Source organism: Equus asinus, chromosome X (genome assembly GCF_041296235.1).
Source record: "Equus asinus isolate D_3611 breed Donkey chromosome X, EquAss-T2T_v2, whole genome shotgun sequence".
Classification (NCBI taxonomy): Eukaryota; Metazoa; Chordata; class Mammalia; order Perissodactyla; family Equidae; genus Equus; species Equus asinus.
This window is the reverse complement of record NC_091820.1, coordinates 109,380,306-109,386,243: the sequence shown is the minus strand read 5'-3', so window position 1 is coordinate 109,386,243 and position 5,938 is coordinate 109,380,306. Positions and strand designations below refer to the sequence as shown.

Sequence of the window (5,938 nt, the reverse complement as noted above, 5' to 3'; positions counted from 1 at the left end):
TTGAGCCAGAGCTGAGTTAACAAAGACTGGGTGCCCTTTTCAGAAGTCGAAATAGGGCAAAAAATACATTTGTTAGCCGCTTGTATGCTTGATAGAAAATGAAAAAGCCATCTGGCTGATAGCCTCATCACACATGGGCAGTGTGGTAGGGTTTAGAGTCACACTATCCCGGACTGCAATCCCAGCTCTGCCACTTACAAGGTGTGTGACCTTGGGCAAGCTACTCAAACTCTCAGAGCTGTAGTTATCTCACATGGAAAATGACTATGATAATGCCAATTTTTAAGGGATGGTATAATTTATGAGGAGTTTCTAGCACAGAACCTGCTGCAAAATAGTGCTAAGTAGGAGCTATTTTATTAAGGAAGATCAAATGTCATCATGATAGTGTTTCCATTGAATTTTTTTTTTATTTTATTGAGGTCATAATAGTTTATAACATTGTGAAATTTCAAGTGTGCATTATTTGTCAGTCACCGTATACGTGTGCCCCCTTACCCCTTATGCCCACCCCCAATCCCCTTCCCCTCTAGTAACCACTAAACTGTTCTCTTTGTTTCTAAGTTTGTTTATCTTCCACATATGAGAGAAATCATATGGTGTTTGCCTTTCTCTTTCTGGCTTATTTGCTTAACATCATATCCTCAAGGTCCATCCATGTTGTTGCAAATGGGAAGATTTTGTCTTTTTTATGACTGAGTAGTATTCCATTGTATATACATATACCATATCTTCTTTATCCAGTCATCAGTGGCTGGGCACTTGGGTTGCTTCCACATCTTGGCTGTTGTGAACAATGTTGCAATGAACATAGGGGTGCATAAGTCTCTTTGAATTGTTGATTTCAATTTCTTTGGATAAATACCCAGTAGCGGGCTAGTTGGGGCATATGGTATTTCTATTTTTAAATTTTTGAGAAATCTCCATACTGTTTTCCATAGTGGCTGCACCAGTTTACATTCCCACCAGCAGCGTGTGAGGGTTCCGTTTTCTCCACATCCTCTCCAATGTTTGTTATTTTTTGTCTTGGTGATTATAGCCATTCTGATTTGTGTAAGGTGATATCTCATGTAGTTTTGATTTGCATTTCCCTGATGATTAGTGATTTTGAACACCTTTTCATGTGCCTATTTGCCATCTGTATATCTTCTTTGGAAAAATGTTCAAATCCTCTTCCCATTTTTTGATTGGATTATTTGTTTTTTTGTTGTTGAGCTGTGTGAATTCTGCATATATGTTGATTAGCCCCTTGTTGGATATATGATTTGTAAATATTTTCTCCCAGTTGGTGGGTTTCTATTCTTTTTTTTTTTAAAGATTGATACTTGAGCTAACAATGTTGCCAATCTTTTTTTTTTTTTTAAATTCTTCTCCTCAAAGTCCCCCAGTACATACTTGTATATTCTAGTTGTGAGTGCCTCTGGTTGTGGCATGTGGGACGCTGCCTTAGCACAGCCTGATGTGTGGTGCCATGTCCGCGCCCAGGATCCAAACCAATGAAACCCTGGGCTGCTGAAGTGGAGCCTGCGAACTTAACCACTTGGCTACGGGGCCAGCCCCTGTCTTTTCGTTTTGTTCCTGGTTTCCTTTGCCTTACAGAAGCTCTTTAGTCGGATGAAGTCCCACTTGTTTATTTTTTCTTTTGTTTCCCTTGTCTGAGTAGATGTGGTATTCGAAAAGATGCTGCTAAGACCAATGCCAGAGTGTACTGTCTATATTTTCTTCTAGGAGTTTTATGGTTTCATGTCTTACCTTCAAGTCTTTGATCCATTTTGAGTTAATTTTTGTGTATGGTGAAAGATAATGGTCTACTTTCATTCTTTTGCGTATGGCTGTCCAGTTTACCCAAGAGTATTTATTGAAGAGACTTTCCTATCTCCATCGTATATTCTTAGCTCATTTGTGAAGGTTAGCTGTCCGTAGATGTGTGGGTTTATTTCCTGGCTCTCAATTCTGTTCCATTGATCTGTGTGCCTGTTTTTGTACCAGTACCACACTGCTCTGATTACTATAGCTTTGTAGTATATTTAGAAGTCAGGGATTGTGATGCCTCCATCTTTCTTCTTTTTTCTCAGGATTGCTTTAGTTATTTGGGATCTTTTGTTGCATCATATGAATTTCAGGATTCTTTGTCCCATTTCTATGAAGAATGTCATTGGGATTCTGATTGGGATTGCACTGAATCTGTAGATTGCTTTAGGTAGTGTGGACATTTTTAACTATATTTATTCTTCCAATCCATGTGCATGGAATATCTTTCCATTTCTTATATCATCATCGATTTCTTTCCATAATGTCATATAGTTTTCATTGCATAGGTCTTTCACATCCTTGGTTAAATTTATTCCTAGGTATTTTATTCTTTTTATTGCAATTGTAAATGGGATTGTATTCTTGAGTTCTCTTTCTGTTAGTTCATTATTACAGTACAGAAATGCAACTGATTTTTGTAAGTTGATTTTGTACCCTGAAACTTTGCTGTAGTTCTTGATGATTTCTAATAGCTTCCCAGTGGATTCTTTATTGTATGTATTTATTTATTTATTATATTGTTGGGTCTTGTTTTTAAATCCATCCAGCCACTCTGTGTCCTTTGATTGGAGAATTCAATCCATTTACATTTAGAGTGATTATGATATATGAAGGCTTAATGCTGCCATTTTATCGCTTAGTGTTTCTATTTTTATGTGTTTCAAAGGCTACATGTGGGAAGAAGCTCAGGGCTTATTTTATTCTACTCTGTTTCTGCCTCATTGTCTAGTGCAGTATCTGAGATGTAGTCAGCATTGTAGAATGATTAGTTAAATGAATGAATGAGCAACAGCATTATGAAATGGATGGCAGCAAACTGATCAACTCCAGGGGCCTGTGATTTGCTCAACTACTAAGTAAGTCGGCAAAGCTAAGACTCACACCCCCATCTTCTGATTCCAAGGCAAGTACATGTTAGTAGTATCTACCTTATTAATCTATAACTGTCTTGTTCTCCCAAATTTAGGAGCATTTGTGAGTTTCTAAAGACTCATCAATCCCTCCTTTGTTCTCTTAGGTCCTTTTCGCAAGTAGGTGAGTAGGATAATCTCATTATTTGTTCATTAATTTAACAGTTTTGAGTAGGAGAGCAAAGATTTTGAAGAAAAGCGTGTGTTGGACGGGCTCTGTGGGGCCACAGCCTCTGTTCAGAGGCTTTATTCTGTATCTGTTATGGGTGTCTATAGATACACTGAAGCATCTGCCTTCTATTCCTTGGTAAGCTCACTCTCACCAAAGAAGAAAAATATCATACATTCTCTCTCTCCAACCTCTGTGCCAAGATCCATGTTCTTGATTAACCAAGCCCACTTTTCCTGCTGGTGGAATAAGGAAAAGGGGTTCTTTTGGAGTACATGGGGAGGGGCCCCACTTTAGACTTCACAGTGGCTCATTTCTACTAGTTATTCTCTGTCTGTTCCATCTTAACGTGAAAACAGGCAGGTTTCACCTACTGATCCCACCTGTGTTCTGACCATTGCTAACACTGACATACTATGGAGCGAGGATATTATGCCACTTCCCATGGCCATTTGGTGAGTCAGCAACAAGGCCTAGATTAGAACTCAGAATCCTAAGGTCTGATCTTGTACTTGCTTCAGTACTATGAGTGATGACAGCTGGGAATAACTCAAGATTCATTTGAAGACTTTTGGCATTGGGCTTCCAGACCCTGGAGATAAACAAAATCTATTAGGTGAACCAGATTTATTAAGATACAAAGTTATAATCACTTTCTCTGTTGAATTTAGAAGTACTTCATTTGGTTACAATACTTCCTAATAGCCAATGTTTTTAAGGCTTGACTTCTAGGCTATCCAGCCACTGTGAACCATTTTTAGCCACTTGGGTGGATTACTGTCCAAATAGATATTTTGTCCAGTTTCTTTCCATATTTCAAGTACTTGTAGTCCTTAGAAATATAAAGACTCCCCCACCCCTACCACACACACATACCATACACACCTCTCTTATATTTTGAAGCCTCTGCTTTGTCTGTCCTGGGAAGAGAGTGAATTTTGTCTATAGAAGCGTGGGGCAGGTTTATTAGATCAGAATTTACAAGGCTATAAAAGGACAAATGATACTTCTTGATTGGAGACTAAGAAGGGAATTTGATTCCCAGGTCTGTAAAGAAACTTTCAAAATTTCTTGGGGGTAGAATTCAATGTGTCCTGATGGCTGAGTGCCGCTCCTCATTAAAACAAAGGAATGAAAAAAGTGCTTTTCAGATGAAGACAAGATATCACCATATTTTTGTGTGCAGTGGTTAGAAATTTCTTATGCAGAAAATATATTAAGACAGGAATAAAAAAAATGTCATCCTAACTCTTCTAGTTAATGATCATTCACTTTGCGGGTGAAGGGCGAGGATGAGCAGTGAGGGATAAGAATGAGAGTTCCAAAGAATGTGTAGCGTGGCATCAGAGAAATTTGGGTTTGCAGAGAGCAAGAAACATAGCTGTGTGATTTGGGGCAGCACCATTATTATAATCTGTAAGCAATCTTAACAGTAATAGTAATCACTTCACATTTTTGATGTGAGAATTTGATATAAGATATGTAAAACACCCAGCACAGTACCTACCATACAATAGGAGCTCAATAAATGGTATCTGTGATTACAGTATTCCTGCTCTAGCGTTCCCACATTACAATGGAGGCTTTTTGAATGAATGGCAAAGTGGATGGAAAGGAATCTGGCAGAGAGCCCATGCTCAGAAGTCTCATAGGTTCTGAAGTCAGACTACTTGGTTTTGTGTTGAAGCTATGCCACTTTTCAGCTGCATGATCTTGGGCCACTTTACGTAAATTTATGAGCCTCAACTTACTGATCTGTAAAATGGAGATACCAATATCTATCTCATAGGGTTGTTTGAGGATTTGAAAAATCAATATACTGCTTGCTTCAGCAACACGTATACTAAAATTAGAATGATACAGAGAAGATTAGCATGGCCCCTGTGCAAGGATGACATTCAAATTAGTGAAGTGCTCTGTATTTTTGGATGCCCTCATACCTGAAACCAAAAGGCAAAGGTCTACAAAGCTTTGGGCAAGAAGATAAATAGATAGACAAAACCAGAAGATTGCAGCTTTCTTTCAGAATAGGGTAGCAAATACTTAATTATAACTTAAAAGATAAAGGGAAGGAAAGCATTAAAAATAACGATAAACACTTCCACTTAGTAACAAACTCACAACACAAAATAGAATAATTAGTCACAACAATAACTCAGAAGGGAAATCGGATAGGGATGGAACGTGCTTAGGCTAATGGAGATGAGGAGCTATCAGAAAATGGACTATATCATCTACAAGATCTTTTATACAAACCTCATGGTAACCACTAAACAAAAAATCAGAGCAGAGCCAAAATTCATAAAAAAGGAGAAAACTGAGACTACCTCCACAGAAAACTACCAAAACGAAATGGCAGTCAGTAATATAAGAGAAGAGAAACAATGGAAATATAGAACAACCAGAAAATAAGAGATAAAAGGGCACTATTAAGCCCTCATATATCAATAATCACTCTAAAGGTAAATGGATTGAATTCTCCAGTCAAAAGACACAGAGTGGCTGGATGGATTTAAAAACAAGACCCAACAATATGCTGCCTCCAGGAAACACATCTCAGCTCTAAAGACAAACATAGGCCCAGAGTGAAGGGATGGAAGACCATACTCCAAGCAAGGGGCAAACAAAAGAAAGCAGCTGTTGCCATACTTATATCAGACAAAGTAAGACAATGAGAGACAAAGAGGGGCAGTATATAATGATAAAAGGGACTTTCCACCAAGAGGACATAACACTTATGGATATATATGCAACTAACACAGGAGCACCAAAGTATATGATGCAACTATTAGCAGACCTAAAGGGAGAAATTAATAGCAACACAATA

General features: G+C 38.1%; 1 non-coding gene across 1 annotated transcript; it reads left to right on the top strand.

The window, feature by feature from the left end:
- The first annotated feature begins 4,932 nt into the window (after positions 1 to 4,932).
- LOC123282752 (U6 spliceosomal RNA) lies at positions 4,933 to 5,037 on the top strand. The gene has a single exon (XR_006522993.1). It is a non-coding gene; the product is annotated as a U6 spliceosomal RNA (small nuclear RNA).
- Positions 5,038 to 5,938: the final 901 nt, after the last annotated feature.